A 26,098-nucleotide genomic window follows, 5' to 3' on the forward strand; every position below is an offset into this window, starting at 1 on the left:
GTTCTGCAGACCCCTCTGCTCCTCCTCTCTGTGCAGCAGCAGGTTGCCTGGGGAGGGCTGCTGGGGTTTTGATAAATATTCTCTTTTCCATATTGGCTTTTCCTTGCCTGGGGCTGCTTTGCTTGGGCAATGGTGCTGTTGGCAGTGCCAGCATTGTTCAAACTGCAGGAAATCCTCTTACCAAAGAATTTACCAGCTCTCAGCTATGTCAGGCACCATGTACATCTGGAAGCCGTGAGGAGGAGAGGGGGCACGCCAGACTGAACCTGGGTGCTCTCCACAGCTTGGAGAATGTGCTTATACCCTATGGCTGATTTACAGTGCATAGGAGCAGGGCAGTTGTGTCTGGGACACGAGCTCTCTGCTTACTGCATCTTGTGTCTCCATTTCTCAGCTGTGAAATGAGGATGCTACATCCCTGCCGGGGCAGGGTAGGAGTGGATGAAGTAGCTGAATGGGCTGAGACATTGCCAGGACAGGCATGGCCGTGTCAGGGCCAGGCAGCCCTGCCTGCGCAGGCAGGCTGTGGCTGAGCTGTTTTGCTCGGCAGTGATGCCATTTTCTTCCGACCGTGCCAGGGAGTCAGTCCCAGAGTCCAGCCGGAGGCGGTGTAATGAAGGGTTAAAACACCGTGTGGGTTGCCAGCATGGGATGTGTGAAACGGTGGACTGGCGCCAAAGATGGGCCTAGGTAATGGCAGCTGATAGCACAGGCGTTCAATTAATTATCAAATGGCATTTGTTGAGCTCAGCTGTGCTGTATCCTGGCGCCAGCAAGGGCCCATCCTCCTCCAGCCGCCCATTGCATAACAGAAACACAGTTGAGAGAATTATTTTACAACGTTAATGTTTCCCTTTTAATCTTCCCTGGATTTTAATACTAGTCTCTTTCAAAAAGCAAACCCCAACAATTCGTCGGGGGGATGTAGCAGAGCAGCCTCTTGGGCGGGCTGTGCTGTGTGCCCCTCCATGGTCCTCAAGCTCATGTAGAGCTGGGACTGTGCCATGGTGTGCATGGGGCTGTCCGTACCGCCGTGGGTATGCAAGATGCTCCTTGCAGCTACCCCACGTTCAGGTGCATTTCAGCCTCTGCCTGTTGCTTTACTGTTGTTTCCAGTGATGTGGTCGTTGTTTCAAACCTATTACCTCCTGCCCTGCCTTGAAGCAGTTTTCTGGCCATCTCTGCTGTTACAAACTCTGCCTGGACACCAGCACCCAGAGCTTTTCTTGTGTAATCTGGGGCTGTGTGCATGGGCTTAGATTTTGCAGCTCCTCAGCTATAGGTGGTTCAGTGTCTTGGGGAGCTTTGATGCACGCTTGGAGCAGAGGGTCCCTGTGATGAGCTGTGGGACTGGGGATCCACTGAGCCACCTGTCATGCTTCTCTGCAGCGCATTACCTGACATGTCGCCTGTATCAGTGAGGGCAGGGGTGCAGCACAGGGGTCTGCCTGGGGAGCACGTCAGGAGCTGCTGCCCTGGCAGAGCCTCAGGTGCTGCATTTGGGCAGCAAAGCCCTATGCACTGAGGACCTGCTGTTCACTCTCCTCATGGCTGCTGAGGTGCTTGAGCATGGTTTGGAGCGGGCGTTGGGGCAGGGGGTGCCCAGGGCAGAACTTGTCTACACACACCATTACACTGGCTTAGCAGGAGGTGGGATCTGAACTGGTGCTAGTCTGGCTGGTGCAGGAGGTCATAAGGACACTCTTAAATTGCTGCAAACCTGGCTTAGGCTACAGGGATATGAATCAGTGGGGAGCAGGTTTAAGCTAAATTGAAATCAGCTTGCCTTGAACTGAAATCGGAGCCTCTCCACCAGACTTTGTGCTTATTTAACTGCTGAAATGGATCTGGGGTGGCCCCGCTGCTTGGTGCCCTCTCCCTGCCCCAGAAGCAGGCTGCTTCCATGCTGATTGGGATAGGATGGAAAGAGAAGCCTTTTACCAGCACTATGCTCCTGCAAATCCTGGTGTCCAGACCATTTCTAGCAGGCAGTGCCCTGTGCAGGTTTCCCCTTGCTCTGGCCACTGCAGCCACCCACAGCGTGCTTGCTCCTTAAGCTCCCAGGGGTACCTGCTAGGTCCTCATGTCCTCAAGCCTTGATACTGGGAGGTCTTGAATTAGCAGAAACTGGCTGAACCAGTCAGGCTGAGATCTGTTTAGCGGGGAAATGAGGCTGCCAGGTCTGGCAGGTGGGTGGCAGCTGAAGCAGAAAGCCAGAGGTGGATGCAGAAACCAGGGGTGGCTGCTTAGATGTGTACCAGGGTGCTGGCCTGGACACTCCAGGCTTTTTTGGCCTTAGTCTTGATGCATCTTTAGCAACAGATCAGTAACACAGCAGCAGGTTAAGGCAAGTCTGTTGAATGTGGGGTGTGTGATACCCATAAATCGGTCTTCTACTGTACCTTGAGCCTCGTGGAAATATCTCACAAGCACAGGGAGGGAGGACCTCAGGTTCAGGTTGGGATGGAGAGCTGTTTGCCTGTCTTCTGGCTCTGAGTGTCAAAGCCTAATTCACATTGGTGGTGCTTTATGGTCTCCCAGCCTGGCTCGAGCTTCAATTAGTTACTTGGATCTTGGCTATAAAGAGCATTTGTGCATTGGGATAATGGAAAGGGTTGGAGTTAAACCTGATCCGTCAGGGCTTAAATAATCTGGGGAATGGCAGGAAAGGGCCAGCAGAAAGCAAACCTCAAGTGAGGGCGTGGGGGAGGTGAGATGCCTGGAGATGAATGTTTTCCCCTCGGTATTTGGGAATATTGAGCTGACGCCTGCCTGGAGCCCGTCTTGGTCTGAGATGGTGGGGTGGGGTGGGGGGGCTGTGCCAGCGCCTCAGCAGCGGGACCGGGAGGCAGGACTCTCTGCATGGCCTCCCTTATTTATATCCGCCACAACGAGCGGATAACTCATTAAGCAGTCCTGGTGGCTGGAAATGGTGCCGATCTGAGGTTTCACTGGAGAGCGCCTGACCCCCGTGACCCCATCTCAAACTGGGTTTAATTAAACTGTCAGCACTGGACAGAAGAACAAAGCGTCATGGGCTTGGAGGGGGGGCTGAGGTCCCCCCGCAGCTCGCTGGGGAAGAGCACGTCTTCTGTGAGGTGGAGAGCTGATAAAAAATGGATCTTTCCTTCCATCAAGGATTACCCAGGCAAGAAAGTGACCTCTGCTCTTGCACTGCCCAGCGCTGGTCCCCGGTGCCCTGCAGCTGTGCACATCTTGGCTCAGCACTGGTAACCCCGGTGCAGCCCTGTGGCATGGCAGGAGTGGGGTGGGGGTGGGGGTGGGGTGCTGGCAGACCTCTCTTCAGCATCTCTCCTTAGCTGGCAGAAGTTTTTTATTCCCTTGGGAGGGGGGTCCCTCACCCTTGAGTTTCTCTCTGCTCCCTTGGGAGGTGTGGGGGAAAGATGGGAGAGCTTTGTAGCCCTGTCTCCCTTCTCCCCTACCTCCCCTTAAAACCTCCTCCTGAAGCTGTTTCTAAGCTCTTTTGGGGGTCCTGGGTGGGGGATGCGAGGAGTAGGGAGGAGGCTGGGATGGCTGTAGCAGCAGGGTGAGAACAGAAATGCTGCGGGCGAATCGTCAGGGAGGCAAAGACGTGGGCTGTCAAAATGTGCTAAAGGCAGCCAGGATGGCTATAAATAAGTGGTTTTCTCCAAGGGAAGCCGAGCTGGCATGAGGGAAGAGAGGAGCAGTGGGCGCTTGGCCGCCAGGAGCTCTGGGGAGATGCTCGCACAGAGGAGCAGCAATCCCGGCTGGATGTATCCCCCCCCCCCAGGAGCAGCTGCCCAGAGGTTTCCCTTGCCGAAAGCCACAGCAGCTGCTCCATGCTTGGCAGAGTGGGAGCTGAGAGGGAATGAGCAGAGAGTGGGGAAAAAAGGTCTTGTCTCCAGAAGGGGGAAGATTTAGGACATGGGCCACAGCCCATCAGTTCCTGTCAGACCCATGCCAGCAAAAATGGTGGAGACACTGCCACATCCGAGCTGGCAGCCAAGCCCAGGGGAGAGGGATGGTGGTGCTGCTTTCTCTTGTCTGTAAGGGCAGGGGCTCCCTGGAAACAGCATTAACATCTCAATCAGGACCTGTGGCTTTCTGAGTCGGGGACATGTGAAATGCTGTAGGAGTTGGGGGATTGTCACGCTCCTATGAGACTCTCCTCCAGCAGAGAAGTAGCAATGCTCTGCACTTACTTCTGCCTGGGAGCTGTGGCAGAGACCAGGGGCTGATCCAGACCCTCTCTGCACCAGGGGTGTTTAATGATCTGGGTGTTGAGGGAGTTTTGAGCTGAGCTGCAGGGAGCACTGCAGCTGGGTGCGCTGCCTGGGCAGGAGAGGTTACCTTATGGTGAGCTCTGGGTCAGGTTCCTCGCACCATCCCTGCATCTGGCTAAACCCAACCCTAATTGCCTTTAGAAAAGCAGGCAGAGAAAAATAGAGCGCTGCTAAATAACTTGAGAAAAATGCAAATTACATCCTTCAAGAAGGAGAGGACCACAACCACGCAGGAGGAAGCTGTGAGCTGAGTAGTAGCAAAACAGGGTGACAAGTGAAAAAGGAGCTGTCGGAGAAAGGAATAACAAAACAGGCCCCGCTCGGATGGGGCTGGCTGTGTGTGGGAGGTGTTGCTTGCGAGACTGTACCAGTGACCGTTCCTCTTGGTGGTGCACTGGGAAAACCCCCGAATAGGGAAGGGAGAGATGAAGAAACATTGGGACAAAAACCGCATGCTTGGTGGCAGCTGGGTAGAGGAGCTGTCCCATGGTGGGTGGCCGTGCGGGTGCCAGGTGGGAGGTGTGGGTGCGGGGAAGATGCTGGCCGAGGGATGCAGGTGCCACAGCTCTGCTCCCCTCCCAGCCTAGGGAACTTGCCTTCCTGAGCTCTGGTTTTGATCTGGCGGGGGATTTTCAGTGTGTGCCTGCATGTTGGCTCTCTGAAAATCCTGCCGTGGTGGTGGGCTGGCTCTGACCGGCTCTCCTGTGCCAGACGCCTGCCCTGTTCTCCCATGGCTGCTCCTGTCAGGGCTTTGGCTTGAGGTTCGCTACCTCCAGTGAGGTTTTGTGCTCGTTCTGCAGCCGGCGAGCTTGGCATGTGCCTGGGAGCCTGCAGCCGCTGTGTGGGAAGGGGCCTGCGGGCACAGCATTGTGTTTTCATCTTTCCATGCTGGAGCAGAGCTGCTTTGGCTCCCCAAGCGTAGGCACCTTTGCTGCTTTGCTCTTCGTACAGGTGTGTATGTGCTGGTGTCCCTGCACAGAGGTCCGTGCTCCAAGAGCAAAGTGCCAAGGTCAGAGCAGAGAGCAGCTGCCCCTGGAGCAAACCTCCCTGCTTCCCCTTCCCCAGCACCCTGTGTCTCTGTCCTAGCTCCCCCCTCTGGCAGCATCCCCCCCCCCCTTGCCGGGCGAGGGCCAAGCGTCCCTGCTGTCACTGTGCCCGTGTTTCAGCCGTTGTCGCCTGGACTCCGGGTGCTGTACCCCCTCGCGCTCCCCGACAAAGCCCCTTCTGTTGGGGACGGAGGAGGGCTGGGGGGGCAGGCTGGGATGTGTCCCCCCGAATACCAATCAAGAAGGGGAGCATGTTTACCCTGGTAGCAGGCAGGGACTGCGGGGTCTGCATGCTGCAAGCCCCCCGCCCCCCACCAGCCAGGGGGATGGGGAGGGGGAAGGGAGGCCTCTCCGCAGCCCCCGGGAACAAAGAGTCAGTGTGGCTCGTGACAGCTCTAAGGAAACGAAGGGAAACAAATGTGCCACTAATAGGTGGGGAGGTTACCTAGGAAAAGAGCTGCCAGGCAGGCGGGTGGCCAGCCCCCTCCCCAGCAGGCTGGCAGGCAGCGAGGGGCTGGGGCTGGCACCCCTGGCCTCAGGGGGCTGCAGTGGGCCCAAGCTGAGGCAGGCTTGTGTGTCCTCACGCTGCTGTCCCCATGGGGACAACATCCTTACGGGCACAGTAAGGACATCTCTGGGGTTTTGTGCTGGGTGTCCCAACCGAGAAGTGGCACCGTTGTGCAGGGAGCTGCTTGCTGCTTGCTTGCTCTCCCCCTTCTTCCTCCATCCTTAACGTGCCACAGACCTTGGCATTTTTTTGGGGGGCCCAAAAAGACTCCCTAAAGGATCCCGAGTACTGCCAAGCCTCAAAGCTTCACAAGTTAAACACTTGTGTAAGACCTTTTTATATGTAAGCACCTCCATAAGCTTTTTGCAGTCTCTGGAGGCACAGGGGTGGCAGGGTGAGGGTCACTGCCATGCCCCAACCTGCTGCTGAGCAACCTCCTGCTTTGCTTCCTACCAGCCTGGGCCCCCTCCACTGGGTGATGGTGCAGACCCTGCACGGGGGTGCCGCAGTCCCTGGCTCTCTTCTGTGCCATTATCCCACCGGCAAGCCGGAGCTGCCAGGAGCGGGCATTGCCAGCCGGCTGCCTGGAGATAATCTGCCCCCTCCCTCCATGCACCCTGTTGTGCTCCTGACCCACGGCCGGCTCTGGCTTTCTGGGTGTTGAGCCGCTTCCAAGGTTTCCCTGGCAATGCACGGGATCGAGCCCTGCTTCTGGGGCTCCCTCCTCGTACCGCCAGCTCCGCTAGGCACACCCTCAGTCTTGTTTTGGGTGCAGGCTTGGGTTTAGCTGTCATAAAATTATTAAAGCAAAGGGGTCTGGGTCTGTAGTGAGGTGTAGCTTCCAGCCTCCTGCCCCTTTCGGCAAAGTGCCCCCCTCCACAGGGCATTGTGCGGAGCATGCTTGCCCAGCTCCCTGTGATCCCTGCTGCACTGACAAATGAGAATTTGCAACCTATGGGAAAAAATAGTGGAAAATCAAGTCTTCCTAATGCTGAGCAGCAGTGCTAATTACACAGCTATTAAAACATGGGAATTATTTATTCCCTCCCCCACCTTGCAGCTCATTGCCTGCATTGTGCCACATTCACCCCTTGGCCACGTTTGGTCCCCTGAAAGAGTTAAAAGAGCACTCGTAGGATCCCTTTGTCCATACGTTTTGAGAGCAGAATAAAGGCATTTCCTTCCTCCTATTTTCACAGCTCAGACAGAAGAAAGGTTCAAAGTAATATTAAAGAATCATGAGCAGAATTAGCCTTTGGTAATTTGACTTTCAGAATGTTGAAGACAAAAGTCTTATGTAGTGATTTTAGGGTGAGTTATAACTTGGTACCCTTGCACATGTATCCCACAGACGTGTTCATGTGCAAAGCCAGGTAATTAACCTGCATTTGCTGGTTGATTCTCCTGCGGGTGGGTGCTGGACCCCCTCATCTCTCCTGCTGGGACTGCCATAAAAACAAGCTGTCAGTGGTTTCCAGCACTGCTTCAGACAGCTGTTTGCAGGGGTGTCTGTGCCACATCCGTTCTCTGCTATTCCTGAGGGGCCCACGGTGCTGTTGGTATTGGTGCTAGACCACGCAACCCACAGCCCTGACACCAGCAGCTTGGCTTGCTGGGCACTGGTGCCAGCTTCTTGCCCAAGAAGGCTGCCTGGGGTACCAGGATGCTTTAGCTACAGCAGTGGGTGGGTAATTTTCCCTGTGCTTAAGTGCCATAAAGACCAAACATGTGAGTGTGAATGGGGAAGATGCTCCTTCTCACACCCAGGGTTTCCTGGTGCAGCAGGGCTTGTAGGCATTGCCAAGGGGAAGCTGTCCCCCACCCGCAGGGATGGGCTGGGGGCATGCTGGTTTGGAAAGCCCGTTTCTCTGTGTGTGCTGATCAGCCTCCATGTGCAAAGAAACCTGGCTGGCAGTGTGGTGGGGGTGGGTTGTGGAGGTGGGGATTCATTTCCCAGATTCTCATCTGTGTTAAATTAATTATCATCTCAGTCTTATCCTCACTTAACCAGCGAGACACAGACGTCTGTGGCTGGGACCCCCACTGTCCTGCCAGAACTAAGGAGCATATGGATTAGAGGGTCTTAGTGGCTGCCTCCCCTGGCCCCTCCATGGTTGTTGCACCCCCCTTTGCCCCCAGAGGCTTTGGTCCCCGTTTGTGTCTGTATTTTCCTTCAGGACAGGAAAAGCTGGATTAATTTTTTACTGCTCCCAAGGGAGCTGTTGGTAACCGAAGACATCTCACTGTCTTGTTTGCTGTAAACTGGGAGGCAGGAAATGGTAGGGATGGTTTAAAATGGTTTCCACACACCCCTTCTCCCTGTATGGTCCTTACCCCCCCCTCTGATGGGGGATGGTGTTTGGGGCAGAGCTGCTTGGAGAGAAATAAAGTCGCTCAGGCTTTTTCCAGGCTTTGGGGCTGGAGGAGAGAGGTTTCTCCAGGAGGTGCAGGTGGGAAGAGCTTGACTATCCTCTTGAGTGTTTGGGAAATGGTAATTTTGAGGTCCTGCAGAGGAGGAGTGAGAGGTGTTAGCCCCAGTGCACAGAGTATTAAATATGTAAAGCACAGGAAAAGCTCCGGAAAAGTGCCTGTCACCCCAGAGCTGGGAAGTCCTCCATCCCCCTTCCCATGGCAGAAGTGGGAAGGAGACCCACGAGTCCTGGCCCTGCATCCCCCCCACCTTCCCATCCCCGGTCCGGCCGGGCACTTCATCCTCTCTCTTTACCCCTGGGCTGCGATGCTTTTTCCCAGGGGCCACCGTTGGCTTGTCGCTATGCGATGCGGGCTTGCGGGTCACCTTGGCAACGGCGGCCTGGGGTTGTGAGTTGGGGGTCGACCCCATCATAGGACCCTTTTGGGATGTTTGCCTGGAGGCTGATGATCCTGCTTGCTGTGGACCAGCAAGTACCAAGCAAAATGGGTGTCCGCGTGTTTTGCTGGGTACGTGCTGCACCGTGCCAAGCACGATGGAAATGCAAAATTGGTGTGTGCTGTGTTGGTGCACGCATAGCACAGGGTGTAGGAGGGTCAGGGTTTCACCTCAGGGATGCTCCATTGCAGCTCCTCTCCATTGCACAGCCAGGCTGTTACTGCCCAGCAATTAGTGCCAGCGCTATTAATTACTAATCATAGAGACAAAGTCAGGGCAATGTAGTGGGGGTGGGGATCTGTGCTTGTGGAGTAAATAGGAGCAAGCAAGCAAGGAGCAAGCAGGGGGCTTGGCCACATTCCCAAGACTCAGCAGTGTTTCCAGCTCTTGCTGTCCGACTGGAGGCATTTCCACCTCCCGGCATTGCCATCCCGCTCCAGCTCGCTTGTTCTCTTCCCCACGGGCTCAGCGTGTTGCTCATTCCTGCATCCTACGATTTCACAGCATCCCCACAGCCGGGTGTTAATGAGATTAGACCCAAGCTTTAAGATGTCTCTCTCTATCCTTTGCCATCCAATTACACAGCCCGCATGGTATCTGATTGCCTGTGAGAGGGGAGGACTGGGGCTGGCTGGGCTGGGAGGATGCAGCTGGTCTTTCTGGGTATCAGCCCCACCGTGCCGAGTGGTTTTCTTCTCTTTCTTCTTTCTTCTTTTTTCTTTTTATCTTCTTTTCTCATCTCTTCTTTTCTTCTTCTTCTTTTCTTCTTCTTTTCTTCTTCTTTTCTTCTTCTTTTCTTCTTCTTCTTTTCTTCTTCTTTTCTTCTTCTTTTCTTCTTCTTTTCTTCTTCTTTTCTTCTTCTTTTCTTCTTCTTTTCTTCTTCTTTTCTTCTTCTTTTCTTCTTCTTTTCTTCTTCTTTTCTTCTTCTTTTCTTCTTCTTTTCTTCTTCTTTTCTTCTTCTTTTCTTCTTCTTTTCTTCTTCTTTTTACTTACTCCCCCTGCTTTGGCTTTGAGCTGCTTTATTTGGCTTTTTCATCGTTTCTCGACGTGGTGGCTGGGCAGAATTTGTTTAAATTAACTGCTTGAATGGCAGCGTTTGTGTGTGTTGGTGGGAGGGAGCTCAGACAGCACCAGAATGGAGGGGGTCAGAGCGGGGCTGGGATTTAAGGTGTCTAATGGGTTCCAGATGGGCATCCTGGACTGGGAAACACCCCCCACAACCCCAACCCCAGCCAGGGGCTGCTGGCAAGGGGCTGGGAGCTGGGATGCTACAGCAGGTGGCTGCTGGGCTCTCACACAGCAGGGCAGCTGCTCTGAGCGTGTGCCCGTGGGACTGGGGTGCCCCAAAGCTCCCAGGTGCTGGCTTCCTCTGCACTGCTTGGCCATGCCCGGGGTAGAGCAGGCAGATGCACTGCAGGAGGCATCTTCCCTGGCTGGCCCCCAGCACGGGGTGCAGCAGGCTCTGCTCTCCCCACTGCAGGCTCTGGGGACGCAGGGCTGGGGACAACTGCTGGGTGCAATTCCGGCTCTCAGAGGTGCCTCAGCTACGTTATTAGCTGACATGGTACATGCAGCCCATCACAGCAGCACCACTGGAGTGGCAGTTTCTGCTCAGTAGTCTGGTTGCAATGTGAAGAATTATAACACTTAGTCTTTGGCACCTTCCTCCTGGGCTCTGGGGTACCTCAGGGCACCTGCTCAGTCTGACATCCCCAGTGCTGTGGACATCAGCAAATTTTTTTCTTATTTACAGATGGAAAACCGAGTCCCAGAGACAGGAGCTAAATTGCCTGCGTGGTCCTGCCAGTTGCATTTCCCAAACTTGTAGGGGTTAGAGACACAATGACAACCCTCCTGGGCTCTCGAAGGGCTGTGCCTCCCACCAATGGCCAGATTTCTCCTCCGGACCTGCTACATGGTGCCAGGGCTGTGTGTTCACAGCCTGTCTGGTGGCAATGCCTAGCTTGGAAGCACATCAGTCCCAAGTGAGATGAAGCATGCAGGAGCCAAGGGCTGGTGAGGAGGGTGTCGCTGGCAGGGACCATGGGGTTGTAGGCATTATCATTGCTTTTGAGTTTTATTAATGGCTGAGAGCAGGAGCAGGACATAAACTATGAGCCAGCAGGCTGCTGGGAATATCACCCATGCTCATCATTTTGCGGGGGCTTTAAGCTTCTCAGGGGAGTGGGCTGCAGAAGATCCCATCAGGTTTAATGGGAATGAGCTCTGAGTGGTACCTTTTGCTATTGAAAGCTGGAAAAGCCCTGTTCCTGGTGGGAACAAGCCCACTCACCCTGCAATGGCTTTTTGTGGAGGCAGCAGTTTGCTCCACTGTGTCTGGCCACATCCAAGCAAATGACCAAGCTGGGCGATGAGGCAAAGCACTGGAGAGGAAGCCTTCGGCACTGCTCCTGATCCAGAAGGGTTGTGGCAGAAGGAGGAGGCTGAGAAGAGTCTGTGCAGTGTGGCAGGGGGGTGTGCAGGGCTGTTGGGAAGCACTGGCTGACCTTCCTCACCCGCTGACCCTTGGCTGACACTGTCTGCCAGCCCTCCCAGCCCATCCTTAGCCCCACATTCCCCCCGACTCTCATTTCCTTACACAAATATTGAGAAAATAAATAGCGTGACTGAAAGGGGATGTCCCCATGTCCCTCCGCACACAACTGCCTCCCCGGGAAGCTGCACAGGTGGTGACCCCTCATTCCTCAGCCTGAGGGTTAACCGGAGAGAAAGCAAATATTGGCTTCTCCAGGGGCTACCCCAGCCTGTGCCTGAGGCCAGGGCTGCCTCTTGCCTAAAGAAAGGGGCTGGGGGGGCAGGCAGGTCCCCATCCCTGGCAGGGGTGGTTGCACAAATCCAGGTCTTCACCCAGGTGGTGTGAGGTCCCTGCCGTGGTCTGAGCCTGCTCCTTGGGGCAGGAGGTGCCCTGGCATGGCAGGGGTGGGCAAAGCCACTTGGGTGACGAGCTGGAGGGTCAGCCTGTGCTGGGCACTAGCTACAGTGGCCTGGGGCTCGGCGGGTGTGCTGCCAGGGTTGCCTGCCCCTCTGCCTGCCACTGCATCTGCACGCCAGGCACGCTTCTGTGCCTTGGGGAATTGAAAGCATGTGGCTGGAGAGGACTCATGGCCACCCCGCAGGAAGCTCCTGTGTGCTGTGCTGGTGGCATGAGCCCAGCGCTGCAAGCTCCTTTGCCACTGCCTGCCCATCTGGGCTGGGCTGCTTCGAGCCTCTTCAGCTGCTTACATGGTTTTATGGGCCAGGAGTTGCTGAACAAAGCGTGGGACCCATGAGGATGCCAGGAGCCTTTGCAAGCGCCCCACTCCCCGGGGCAGGATCTGGCCTCAGTTGCATCCAGCAAAGCATACTCTCCATCTCTCCCATCCTTCTTCACTCCCTCCATCCCAGTCCTGTCTCTTAGCAACTGCCCCTGGCCAGGACCTGGGCTGAGTAGGGAGGGAGGTGACACTTTCTATGCATCAGTCACTTTTCCACCTCAAGAGTGACAGCGAGGTCATTAACCCCCGCTACACTGGTTGGGCTGAGGCACAGCAAGCAATGGTAAAGCATCCCTATGATGCCTCCACCCTGGTAGCAGCAGGCTGCTCTGCCTCCAGCTTGACACCGATCCCCGCTACAATAACAATACGAGCAGCAATCAGGGAGGAATTAAAGGATAATTAATGCCAATCCACATGGAAAATTGCTCTCGTCAAACAAACCTGATATCATTTTTTTTGATGAGCTGACAAATTGGGTTGATAAGCAGTGACTGTGCTGACATGATATACTGAGACTTCTGCAAGTCATTTTACTCTTGCCTGGAGGATATTGCAATGAAAACATTAATATTCTGCAAAAATCAGTGTAGTATTTCTGACAATGTGCTTCACTGGTAGACTTCCTGGGGGAATTGCAGCTGTCACCTTTCTGGCAGGGTGCAGTGGGGGTCTGATGGTGATGAACCATCTCTGCAGAGCCGCGGTGGTCTTGGGATCTTCAGTGGCAATACTGACTTTTGCTGACCACCCCCTGAGTCTTCTAGCCTCTTGTTGCCTCCTCCTTCTGCCCTGCACCAGTGAAGGGTATGCGGTGAGCTGGGCAGTGTAGGTGATCTAGTTAGGTAAGAAACTGCCTGCACCATCGTGGAGCTTGGTTTGGAAGGAAACACAAACTGATAGGTGAAAGGAGCAGGGCTGGTGCTACGGGTGGGATGCTGCTCCAGCAGGATGCCCCACCTGAAACACCTGTACAGGAAAGCAACCTCGTGCAAGGTCACACAGCTGGGAAAAAAAAAAATGTAGGTCACAGCTACAAGATAGGGAACAGTGTCTGGGGACGCAGTTACACTGAAAAGGACTTAGCAGCTGTTGTGGCAGCCTGCTTTGGGATGCGGGCTTCCAGTGCTGCAGCTTGGGGAGTGATGGATGAGCAGAGCAGCTCTGGGTATGGGGGGCTGGGGGGCTGCTCTTTTGGGGGGCAGTGGGGAGGCCTCTGCTGAGCATTGTTTCTGCTTCAGGGCCCACGGTTTAGAGAGATGTTGGGAAATTAGAAAGCGCTTAGAGAGGAAGTGCAGGATAATTGGAGGTTGGAAAACCTGCCTTCCAGTGAAAAGAATTAAAACACTCCGCCTATTTAGTGTATGCAAGAGGAGGTTAGGAGGGAATTTCATCCCCGTCTTTGCATACCTGCATGGGGAGAAGCCTGGTTGTAGGCACCTCATTAATTTTGTTTTAAAAAAAAAAAAAGAAAAAGAGGAAAAGAATAAAATCATTCAATAGCTGGAGGCTGAAACCAGACAAATTCAGACTAGAATTAAATTTGGCTTTTTCACCATGGGGAGCAGTTAAGCACTGAACACTCAGCTGGGAAGAGGTGAATTGGATGTCCTTTAAAGTTACAAAAGAGACTGTACTTCTTTCCCCGATGGCAAAACCAGGAAGAGACAGGATTGGAGCAGGAATCCCAGGGAGGATTCTGTGTCTGGGCAAGGCGTGCAGAGGTGTCTCTGTGATAAAGTGTTCCTTTCTGGGTGATGGATGGCACCTCATCTGCTATCTCTCTTGAGCACTGGGGGCATCAATCCAGCACCTCCATCCCAGGGCAGGACCTTAATTGCTCGCAGAGCCCCAAGAATCCCTGTTCTGTGAGGCTGGCAGAGCAAAGCCAGCTGTGGAGGCTCTTTGCCATCCAGGGTGATGTGAAGTGATGTCTAAGCAGGTACGTCTGCTGGTGGGGACAGGGCTGCTGCAGCTGGGCAGTGGCTCCCAGGCTTCCCCTGCTGCTCTCAGCTGGGGTGGGGGAGATCCACTGGCGCCGGTCTTCCCACACTCTCCCTGGGGGATGCTCAACTGCATGACCTTCCCGACCCCTGCACTGCAATCCTGTCTGAGCATCTTAGGCAGAGTTATATTTTACTAGGGTGGTAAAAGGGAAAGACAGCTTTGCTTTGATTTTATGAGCTACAGAGTACCTTGCCTGGTTAGGTGCTGGCTGAGCCTTGAAGGGCTCTGGCTTGGAGTTCACAGGGCAAATAGTGGCAATGGTTGAAGATACTGTCTCTCCCCTACGCCACTCCCTTCCCCATCGCAACTGCTCTTCCCTCAGTGCCCCCATCTCTGCAGAGCTGGGCAGGATCTGCTGCTCTCCTGCTTGCATCTCTCTGCAGAGAGATACCACTAGTGACTGTGACAGCAAGGCCAAAATGGAGCGCTGCTGGGTTGTCCGCCACAGGGTTTTTCTGGCTGCCAGTCCCCTGAAATTGTGCCTGGGAGAGTGTGAAGTCAACAGTTGGCTGTAGCTGGGGACATGGCTCTGGGAAGGTCCCACCTCAGCTGCACCTTTGGGGACAACGCGTGCAGAGCAGTGGGATGCTGCAGGGAGCCATCGATGCCCCCATGAATGGGGTGGTGTGTGCAAACGCTCGTGCGCCCTTGCAGCCTGCTGACCCCTGATCCCCCAGTTGTAGGAATGTCTTTACATGCTCTGGGAATCTTTGTGCTCCTGTCCTTGCAGCCTGCCACTGCTGGGCCTGGGTTTTGTGCTTTCACTTCTTTTTTTTCCCCCCCCTTTTTTTTTCCAGCCTCTTTCACAAAGACACCTATTCTCCACCCTGCACCCCAGGGATTTACACAGAAAGCTTACCCTCAACACGGCAAAAGAAAGGCCCGGGCTGCCCTGGAGAGGAAGCTCACACAAAATGCGGTGTGTGGCTCTTTATATTCCCTTTGTAATTCCTCTGCACAATGAACTGGCCCGGCCACCCACTAGCCCCGCGATACCCCCAGGTGCCCGGTCCCCCATGCCCCACAATGTGGCAGTGGGCAGAGCTGGGGATGCTCCTCGCCGGGTGGCCGAGAGCGCAGCCTTTGTGCTCGGGAAAGGGGAAATTTGGGCAGGATAGAGATCGTCATGTTCCTGCAGCAGCAAAAAGCCTCCTCCCATCCCCGCCAGCCCTGGGCAGACCGCTGGCTGGGTCCCTCTGGCAGAGCCCTTCCATCAGCCCCACTCTGATGGCTTTTAACATGCTAATGACCCTCTCAAGGGCAGGAGCAGCTCTGTGTAAAACCCATGTTCAGCCCTCGGTCATGGACATTTGCTCGGAGACACAGTGTTAAATATTTATCCTCCCCGCCCCCCCCCCCTCCCCCGCCCTCTCCGCAGGCATTAACAATAGCGATCGCAACCGGCCCCTTCCCCCTCGCCAGAACATGTGGCTCCCGGACCATGACAGCGAACGTTATCGTTTGTACCTGTGAATTATTGATAAGGTATAAGATAGGTCTTGCGGTGAAAGAATAATGAGGGGGAGAGGCTGTTTGCAGCCTGGTGGGGCGGGTGCTGCTGCAAACCCTCTTCTCCGTGGGCAAAATCGGCAGTGGGACCCATTCCTGCCGGGCCCATCCACCAGCTGACCGTGCCAGCCCTTAGCAGCATGTGGCCGGCACCAGGCTGCCTTTGTGCACCGCGGCTCCTCTCTCGGCATGGGTCTGGCTGGCGTCTGTCCCCTCCTGGCTGCCCGCTGCCTTCCCTGGGGGAGGTGGGCAGCTGCCCTCCATCCCCAGCCCCGTGCTGCCTGCAGCCGCCCGCGAGCTGGGGGATGCTCGCTCAGGCAGCTGCCTGCGGGTCACGGAGGTGAGTGGGGATGTCCCAGCTCCGCAGGTCGGCTGCCCACCACACGGTGCCTTGGTGGGGAAGGGGCAGGTATTGCCTGGCCCCGCAGACACCGTGACTCCAGTGAGCAGATGGGGTTTGGCCTGGGAGAGCCTTTCAGCTGGCAGAGCTGGGGGGCTCAGGAGGTCTCCAGGGGCTGGAGGAGGGAGAGTGGTCCTCGGTCTTTGGCTTTATGGCCACTGATGCGCACTGTCCCTGTGTCCTAACTTGTCCCTGGAAAAGAGGGATGAGTCTGCTGAGTCCCTGGAAAGCAGGTGGCAGCCCTGGAAGGGGGTCTGTTCCCTGGCTTAGGGCTAGGAGCTGAACTCGGTGCATCCATCCCCTGAGCTATGGAGGCAAGAGCCTGTCCCGAAAAGCCCCTGACTCTGCCACCTCTGATGGGTCTCAGATTCAGCTGTGCTTTGCAAGAGTATGGGATGCCAGCGGGAGGGTGCAGATGGCTCAGGGAGATCTTGTCATCAGTGGCTTGGGCAGTCTGATTAAAATCAGGGTGCCTCTTTAAGCCCGTTCAGTGTCCGGCTTTGAGGTACTTAGACCCTCAATCCCACCATATTTTGCAGAGAGAACATTATCAGGAGAGCCAGGGAGTTAGCGTGCAGAGCTTGGCCCAATCTGGGGCTATACATCTGCATCCCTGGGCTGGGTGACAAGGCATTGGGGCACTGCACGCTCCCCAGGGACAGTGAGAGTCTGAGTCAAGCATGGCTGGGATGAGGCACCCTCCTTCCCTGCACAGAGTACTCCAGCAACACCACCCCTGCCCAGGAAGGGGCTGCCCAGACCTGCCGTGCACCATCATGTGTTGCTTTCCCCAAAACGTGTCCGAATCTGGTGTCCTAGACTCTAGGCATACAGGATGTCCCGTTATTTCTGAAGATGCAGAGTGCCTGGGAGGCAGAAGAGCTCCTGCCCCTGCACCCCATGGCTGGGGGCCACTCAGGCAGCACTGCTCCCCACCTCCTGCCCCATTCATGGCTCCCAGTAGTGGCTATGGGACTGGGAGGGTTCCCATGAGCCATCCGCCTCAGTGGCTCCCTTACTGGGTCTCCCCGGGAAGGTGGAAGTGTGGGACGCTTGTGAGCACTGCTGGGGGGAGGCAGATGCCTCATGCTGTTCCTTGGCATTGACATGGCCACTGTCCCTTTCTGTCTGGCTTGAATGGTTTGGATATTGGTTTTAATTGCACACTGCAGTAGCAAAATTGTTCCTAGCCTCCAGTTTCTGTCTTTCTGCCTAACCTCCCTGGAGTAGTCCTTGGGTTGTGTGCCCAGGGAAGCATTTCTGGGTAGAGCATTGTGCTGGTCTTTTCATAAGCCCCAGAAGATGGGCTGGACTCCTGGAGGGGCTGTGTGTCACCCTTTACTGCTCCCGGAGGTGCTACTCTTCCAGGTGTGCTGGTGCAAGGGTGGGTGAAAAATGACACTGCTGAGGCAAAGGCTTGAAAGTGAGAATTAAGAAGTGATTAAGAGAGCACACGTGTGTGCAGGGTGTCTGCGTGTGCGCGGTGTGTCTGCACGCTGGTGGCTGTGTGGACGTGATGCAGTGGGCCATGGGTTGCAATGTGTGTGCTACAGTGTGTACAGGCATAACAGGAGATGCTCCCAAGTAGTGCTGCAGCGTGCAGAGAGCCCCTGGTCTGAGGGTGCTCCTGCGTCAGACAGCGTTACACCTGAGTACAAGCTGCAGCATGAGAGCTGTAGCAAGGAAGGGGCTTAGTATGGCTGCTCACTCCTGCTGCAGCAGAGCATCCCTGAGCAGGCAATTGATCCCACCATTAAAGGCTCTGGGAGCGTGAGCCCTCGTCTCCCTGCTCACCCTCCCGCTCCCTGACTTGCAGCATATACAGGCCAGGCCACTCTGATATCAACTTTGAAGTGTGAATTTCAAATGCTCCCTCTGTCCTCATCCCCTCTCTGGTGTCTGATGGGAGGTGTGGAGAGCGGCAGGAGCACCAGGCACATGAAACAACCTCGTTCAAAGCCTGGCACTGCAGCTCCCACTTGCAAGCCAAGTTAAGTTTGCAGGTAATTACCCAGTGGTGGTGTTCCCTGCCTTTGCTCCCAGCCTTTTCCCTTGCAAACTGCCTGCTCTTTGCATTGCTTTTAGGGGAAGAATCTAGCACCAGAGCAGATACGAGCTGCATCAGGCTGGGCTCCTGCCTGCAGGTTATGGTGAGGGATGCTGCAGCCCTCCTGTGCCCCATCCCATGGTCCCCACAGCTCCACCTCAATGCTGAATTGGCCTTACACCGAGCCGGTGTTGAAGATGAAGGCACAGGAGCTTTCCGTGCAGCGGGCAAAGCAAGGCAGTGGTGCTTTGGCGTCATTTAGAGCTGACACATGAGGGTGAGACCAAACCCAAGCCCTTCTCTCTCCAGGTGCTTTCTGGGTGGAGTGCAATGGGGATGGTTCATCTGGCGCTGGATCCCAGAGTGCTGCAGGATGCTCGCATGCTCAGCCGGAGCTGGGGCTGTGTGTGCGGGGGGTGGATCCAGCCCCTTCTGTGTGCGAGGCAGAGGCGAGACGGTGTGTGTGAACTTGACTTCACAAGGCATCAAATGTGCTGCAGTCGGGTGGAAATTGGCTCTTGGAGAGCCTTAATTCTGGCATGGAGCAGCTACCCGCTCCTGCTCCCCCCTCTGCGGGTGGATGGGCTGATAATATGAGGAAGGGCCTGCTCTCCTCCAAGCCGCAGTGCCTGGGATCTCATCTCTAGTCTCACCGACAATTTGCATTTATGTTTACTTAACTAAGCGGGAGCACTCTTAGATCCAACTGCCTTTGCTGGGGGGCTTGTGTGGCTCATGGGGTAGTGGGACCGGCAGAGGCATTTCTGGGCTGCCTCCTTTGTGCTACAGGAATTTTAAACCCTCAGAAAAAAAACCTTTTTGCCAGAAGAATGGGCCCTTCTCCCAATTTACTTGAAAAGATGTCCCAGATTTCTGCCCAGCCAGGACCTTGCATTATTTCCAGTCAGGATTTCAGTGGGGGAGACAGCTAATTTGCAGTATTTTACATACATATTGTCAGAAATGCTTTTAAATCCCTATAATACTTAATTAGGAGGCAGATTTTGGTGTCTTAGGCGGGAACAGGGCTGTCTAATTATTTATTGCTGATTTCATACCTGTAAAGGTAATTAAGTAACAGCTGGAGGCAAGCTCCTGTGCATGCACCCGCCCCATTTTGGAGCTGCTCTGGGATGCAGTGGGGTTGATGCTAGTAGTCTGGCCTTGGAGCACATGTACCTGTTCAGGGCTGCTGCTGGGCTTTACACCTCTGTGGGATGAGGGACAGCCATTCCCCATGGCAGGGTCCATGCCCAGCTCACGGTCCCAGCTGGACCACGGTCAGGTCTCCAGCCACCTCCCTCAGGGCTCAGACACCTTCCTGGGCTTGTGACATGCTTGTCTTCCAAACATGGTATTTCTGATCTCAAAACTGAGCTGCGATCTGACAAAATATGAATCATCCAAGAGATGTAAGAGCGGGCAGAGTCCCAGGCAGACTGGGTGTATTTTTAGCCCACGTGTTGGAATTTGACTGTTTCTTAGGGAAAAAAAGAGGTTTTCAGATCTGAGTGCCTAGCTCTGGCCATGCTGGGAGCCTTGCTGCTGGCTCCATGTTGCATCGCCCGACTTGAAAATCAAGGTTTATGGCAATGTGGGAAGGAGGACAGGGGCCAGGCTGTGCTGCACAGCCCCTGCTCACCTCTCCCATTGCAGAGAACTGCACCGGGTATCTGAGCCCTGCCCTGTGCCCAGTGTCGGGGCCTGAGGGGTGCTGGCATGGGCACATGCGTGCAGCCAGGGGTTGGCTGCTTATCCTTCTGCTCTCCCAGGCCAGCAGCCGTGGCTTGGAGTAGCAAACCCTGGAGCTGGTCACGGCTGGGGCACTCCCAGGAGCATGGGTGTCTCTGGGAGCACCAGCACCTAAAGCTGCACCTGTAGCCCGGCTAGGCTGCCATGTCCTTGAACACATGCCAGCAACAGGTGACACATATCCCTCCCTGGTCTCCCCCAAGGTGGCCCCTGCTGCATCCCATGGCGGGGTCCCAGCCTGCCACGTCCCTGCTGTAGGATGGGGCTCCCCAGCCACCCACCTCCCTCTGAGGGGGCTGATATCTTTCTAGCTGCACCGATGTGGGTCTCTCCTCCTCTGTGGGGTTTGCAGCCGGGACCCCACTGTTCGGGAGATTTCATCCCCACTTTAATCTTGGCGGCTGGAAGCTGGGGAGCTGATAATGATGAAGGAGTGTAAATGTCAGCAGGAAACCGGCTTCAATCAGAACTGTTAAAAATAAACCCGCCAGGCCTGCTCTGGCAGAGGTAATCAGCCTCAGCGGCTCCTCTCCCCAGGTCCTAGAGCACGAGCCACAGCCATGCCAAGCGGTGCCAGGCCACCCGAGCAGCCACACTGGAGGCTGGCTGCAACATTGGCAGATCCAGCCCTGGTCAGCGGCAACCTTGGAGCTGGGAGGAGTGACCCCCTGAGACAGCTGGGGTGCAGGGTCCCATCCCCTCCGTGGCCACACCCTGGCTCTCCCCTTAGCAGGAATCCCCACTGCAATGCCAACTGGCCTCGAGCTAAGTTTTAAATGGAAGAGCATCGCGTGGGAGAGGGGCGCGGAGATAAGCTGCCTCTGGCGTGCGTATTTCTTCTTAGGGATCCACATGAGCTGCGTGCTTTGGTGTAGCACGGGCAGCGGCAGTGGGATGCTCAGCCTTCCTGAAAACACCTGTGACTGTAGCTGCTTCCTGGGAAATGCACAGCCTCCCCTTCCCAGCTCAGCTGGGCTGTGGCAGGAGATGTGGACTTGCAGGTATTCAGGCATGTCTGCAAGGCACAGGGAGCCGCAGGCTCTTGGAGCCACAGAGCTGGTGTCCCCATCTGAAGTGAGATGTTTGGAGCAGAGGCAGGAGGTGTATTGTTAACCTCGGAGATAATTAACCTTGGGGCACCTTGCAAAGGGATGTGGGGCTGCTCCATCACTTGAGCTTTAATATGGAGGCTGAAGGTCTCTGCATGAGGCCCCCCCAGGCTTGGCACCAGGGCTCCCTGGTCTGTGCCTTGCAGTCAGGTGCTGCTGCCAGGCTCGCTGCTCCTCCGAGGCTCCATCCATGCATGGATCAGGGAAAAGCAGGAGGAGCACCCAGATGTGCCTCTGGCAACTCATTTCTGCCTCCCCGAAACAAGGAGGAGCTGTTGATCTCCAGTACAGGCAAGGTCCGTGGGCAGCTGAGTTTTATGACTGGGGTCGGGGGGTGCTGGGGGTGTTTGGTGATGCTGCAGCTGTACTAGCTGCGTGCAGGCAGAGACTGCCCCAGACTCCACGTGTAGCCAGGGACTCTTCAAAGAGCTGCTCTCTGAAGGGAAGCCCTGTGGGCTGGGGTGAAGCTCCCTGTCCCCTGTAGCATGGCTGTGACTGAGTGCTGCTCTTCCAAACCCCTTTTGGGAACGACATTACTGGGGCAGGGGCAGCCCCAGCTTGGGCCCAACCTTGTGGCAAGGCTTTGCTGGCCTGCCAGCAGTCTTTATCCTACTTTGGTATGTGCCACATGGGATGGAGTTTCTTTATTAGCCTGTTGGGTTTTCTTGCTGTGAGCCCCTGTTCTTGGTTCCCATGCTTGGGCACTCTCACAGCCTTGCATTTGCTCTGCCCTGTTTCCCACCCTCCTTTCCTGTTGGACTCTTCTATCAGGGCTGTTTCCTACCAGCCCTGTGTAAAATCACATCTCTTTTTCCAGCTCGTGGGCTGGATTTGAGATTTCCCATTGACTCCATCCTGGCTGCCACTGGGGGCTGATGCTTTTCACCCTGTGATGCATCTCCTGCCTTGCATCCCACCACTGGCTCTGTGGTCACTCCCAGGTGCTTTCAGGAATCCGGGCTATGAGATGCAGCCACTGCTGGGGCAAGAGTTTTGCCCATCTTAGTGCCAGTGCTGAGCACAAGGAGCATGGAGGACCCTTGATCATGCCAGGGCATCTTGCGAAGTAACTCCAACTGGGTCCTGCAAGGTTCAGTATTGCTTTCAGATCATCTTCCAGGTCAGAGGGAGCTTGCTTTAGCCCTGCCCAAGGTTAGGACCGGGGTTTAGAGTTGCTATCCCAGAACCTGCAAAGCTGAGGAGCAGCATCACATATCTACAGCATCGTTCCTTGGCTCACCAGCCTGCACCAGATCTGGGACAGCCGGGATGCAATTCTCAGCTTGGCTCAGGCTCATTCACACCTCGGAGGAATCCAGAAGGGCCGGCCGGGCTGGCTTCACACTTATTAGCAATTAAAAGCCTCAGAGCCTGGGAGTCAATTAGCTCTGAGCTCAGCAGTGCCGCAGACCCAGGGGATGAGCCTGCTAACGAGAGCTGCAGCCAGCTCCCCACAGGGCTCGGGGCTGGCTCACCAGAAATGCTATTTGCTTTTTCATTTACACCTTGGATGAGTGTTGCTGCATGGAGTTCAGGGTATCTCCCTGCGTGTGAGCTGCCAGGCAGGGAGCACACGCTCACATGCTGGAGGCTTCCCAGCGCTCAGGACTGGAGCCTGGCACCTCTCCTAGCATGGTACAGCGCTGTCACCCAGCAGGTCCCTCTGTGCGTGGGGTCATGGTGGGGTGAGGGGGATTGACCTTGTCCTAACCATCATGGGGCTGCACGGGAGGGTCTTGCTGTGGCACGCTGCTGTCTGCCAGAGGTAGACCCACTTGTGGTTCTGCAAATCCCCACTGCCACTTTCAGCTTGCTCTGCCCCAAGCTCTGGAGCTGCTGGGCTGCAGTACCCTAATTTGCCAGTCGTCCTGGGACCTGCTGGATCTGTGAGCACTGGAGTGCTCTGCTGTGGGCAGCGGTTTCCCTCTGCAACCAACTCAGTGCTGGAAATCAGCCAGGTGATGCAAATGTGAAGCAGGTAGGTGCACAGGCTGGAGGGTAGCGTGAGAGCTGGAAACAAAATGCATTTTGGTGGGGGGTTTTGCAGGGATTTTCTGCTACTAGAGGATGAGGCAGAAGCAAAAACATGAAAGGAGGAAGGAGAACAAGCTTGCTGAACACCAGGGCAGAGGGGACTGGGGGGTGATGAAAAGCAGGGATGGAGACAAGCAGGAGGCCAAAGGGCTGCAGGCTGGGTGCCCCAGTTTCCAGTGGCAGTGGGATACAGAGGCTGTGAGCCAGGCAGGTGCAGTTTTAATACCCAGCGTCCAGCCAGATGCTTGCTGGAGAGGACAAGCCCTCATCCAGCAGTCAGTGGGAGCCATGAGGGACGTGTCAGCCACACAGCAGGTCCCTTTGCAGACAGTGGCAGGTTGGCTGCTCCTGAGCGTGTGCTGCAGGGCACCGCCTGCCCACCTTGTCCTCTGCCAAACCGTGGGGTGCTGGGCACAGTGGGTGCTGTGGCTGTCTTAAAGCATTTTGGGATGATGGACAGCTGCTGGTGATGCCTTGGCCTCACATTGGCTCCCCTTCCTGCAGATAATGAGGTTGCAGGAACAAAGGGACAGTGTGGGGAGGGGGCTGTGACCAGCGTGCAGGGTTTGCAGCTTGTTATTTTACTTGTGTTTCCATTAAAGCGTCTGCTTTTAAGTTGTTTCAATCTCTGTAGAGACTGTAAGGTGGGTGGCAGATGCTTTATTCCCCCTCCCTCCCACCTTCCTCTCTTTTCCTTGGCCAGCTCCCGTTGTTCCCATAGCATCCCCCTTCCCGCAGAGGCTGTGTCCCGCAGCTCTGGCTTTGCAACATAGCCCACGCAGGAGCCGCTCCTTGCTGGAGCTGGACTGGAGCCACCACACAGGTGCTGCCCTGTGCAGAGAGCTGCTCGGCAAAGGCCAGCCCGTGCAAATGCCTTCCCTGTGCACATCATTCCACTCACAACGGACGCCACATGTCCCTGACTTACCCTGTGCCCAAACACAGGGCCGCTGGTGTCGCCCAGCGTGTGTGCACTCACCCACGCACCTCGGCATCCCCAATGCACACCCTCAGCATAAGCAGGCACTGTGATGGCACTGCTGGGTGATACCAGCTGTTGTCAGTTGCTGGTGCTCCAGTAAGGACAGCAGCCTGGGTCATGGCGTAGGTCAGCAGCGTCCCTTTGAAGCCACCGAGATTTATGTGTGCCCTGAAATGTTTTGCTAAATCAGCACCACCACGCTGGGGCTGGGACTCTTCTTGCTAACTGTTGCCATGAGCATATGTTGCATTTTACACATGATCTGCTTGGCTGTCCAAGCAACAAACCTCTCCAGCTTTAATGTTTTGGGAAGCATCTGCATCTCCTGGGAGGGAAGGGGCTGGGGCCAAAGCCTGGGGTCAGCACAGCGCTTTGGTAAGCCTTTCCTGGCAGGGGAGCAGTGTGAAGCTTTGTTCCCTGGTCTGGCAGTGTTCATTTTTGCTCTTTGCTGTGTGTATGTGGTGGACAGGCAGAATTTGTTGGTTGAGCTCATGTCGCTGAGGTCTATGGTGTGAGGCACTCAGCACATCATGATGCCTAGCAGTGTGCTGCCTTGCTGCAGCAAAGGATTGTTTTGTCCTTATATATATATGTGGGCTTGGCAAGGATGAGCTTTGATCCATTGCTTTCACTAGTGCTGAGATAATAAGAAATGCTTGTGCGAAAAACTCAGGTGGGAATAGGGACACTGTCTTAAGGGAAGTGATTGTTTATTGTTGCTTGGATCTCAGTGGATGTGACCTGGTGTATCATCCTGCCTGTCAAGAGGTGCTGAGGACCCTGGTCCCTTCAGGAGCACCATCCCACAGCCAGGAATTACATCACCCCCTCCATAGGTGGTATGTAAGCAGGTGATGGACACAACAGGTACATGGCCCTTGTGCAAGGGAGGGGTCCCCCAGGACCAGGCAGCCTGTGTGACTCAGAGCACAGGGACCCTGCAACTGCAGGTGGGGACGTGAGCCCCGCTTTCCAGCTGGTTGGGGTAGAGGCACACATGAAAGCGCATTTAGAGGCCAAACTCCTCATGTCACCCAGGAGCAATGAGCCCTGCACAGGGCACGAGAGGCCGGTGGTGGCTTTCAGGCTGCTGTGGTGGCTAGAAGGATACCTGGATCTCCTCATCTCTAGGGCTGCTGTAGGGACATCTCCCTGCCTTTGCACAGCACTTCACTGTGCCACAGAGATGTCTCCTGTGCTGAATATAGGTTGCTGCCACCATCCTTGTCCCCTCTGGCTGTACCATCCCTGTTTTGTGCACGCCTGTCCTCAGTGCCCATCAAGGCTGTCTGGGTTGGGAGGCAGTTTCTGTGGCTGCAGGTTGCGGTCTCCCCCAGCATGCTGTGGGCTGCGGCACCCGGAGCCAGGAAGATAATGAGATCTTAATAGTCCAATTATATCCCATCGATTTACTCAGCACGTAATTGTTGGTGGCTGGGGCTGCCTGATGAAGCGCTCGCTCCGGCTGCCAGCGGGGAGGGCTGTGCTGTACCGCCCAGCCTGCGATGCTCTTTGCAGCAACCAGCTGTTCACCCTTGAACCACTGCAGGAGCAGCCCCCCCCGACTTGCTGTACCCCCTTATCAAGAGGGGCAGGGACGAGAGTGGCAGGCAGAGGATGGAGCGGGGACCCTGGCACCCTGCCCTGGCTGGGCAGGGGGTGCTGACATCGGGCTGACCCCAGGCTGACATCCCTGGTGGGTGACGGTCCTTGCCAGCTGAGCAGCAGCTGAGCCATCGGCCGTGGCTGGCAGCCTGCACTGGGCAGTGTGGTGACTACCAGAGGTTTGCCCAGCTGGTCTGGCAGCAGAAGCCAGCTCCCGAGCATCCACCTGCAGGTACTCCTTGCGACAGCATGGCATTGCAGGTGCATGTCTGCGCTTCTATTCATTTCCCTTTTGAGCTGATTGTGGCTGGAAGTCCCATGGACTAACCACACCTGATTTGAAGGAGTCATTTTTAGCTGTGATTTTAAGCCTGCCTTTGTGATTGCGCTGGTCATCCCTTGCTCTGGTGTCGTGAAAAGCAGTGAATAATGTTCCTTTTCCCCCTCACTGTGCTGCTTTGGACCCTGTTCCATCCCGTCCCTTTTCTCTTTCTGGCTCCTTCCAAGGTGCCACTTCCAGAGACCCCACCATCACTTTCCTGAGTGTCAGGGTCTCATGCTGAGCCCACCATGCTGCACTCTGGTTTGTTTGCATCCGTGCAAATCCACCTTGTCTTGCGCAAACACCATCAGCCCTGGGGGCTGTGGTCACAGTGGGTAGCAGACAGCAGCAGGCAGCATGCAGGCTCC

The 26,098-nt window shown here is 55.5% G+C and overlaps 1 protein-coding gene across 1 annotated transcript in view; it reads left to right on the forward strand.

Annotated features, from left to right (window-relative positions):
• SLIT1 (slit guidance ligand 1) overlaps positions 1-26,098 on the forward strand; it is a 65,234-nt gene that overhangs the window by 14,622 nt on the left and 24,514 nt on the right. The gene's annotated exons all lie outside the window — the stretch shown is intronic.

The sequence above is a fragment of the Falco peregrinus genome, chromosome 1 (genome assembly GCF_023634155.1).
Source record: "Falco peregrinus isolate bFalPer1 chromosome 1, bFalPer1.pri, whole genome shotgun sequence".
Taxonomy (NCBI): domain Eukaryota; kingdom Metazoa; phylum Chordata; class Aves; order Falconiformes; family Falconidae; genus Falco; species Falco peregrinus.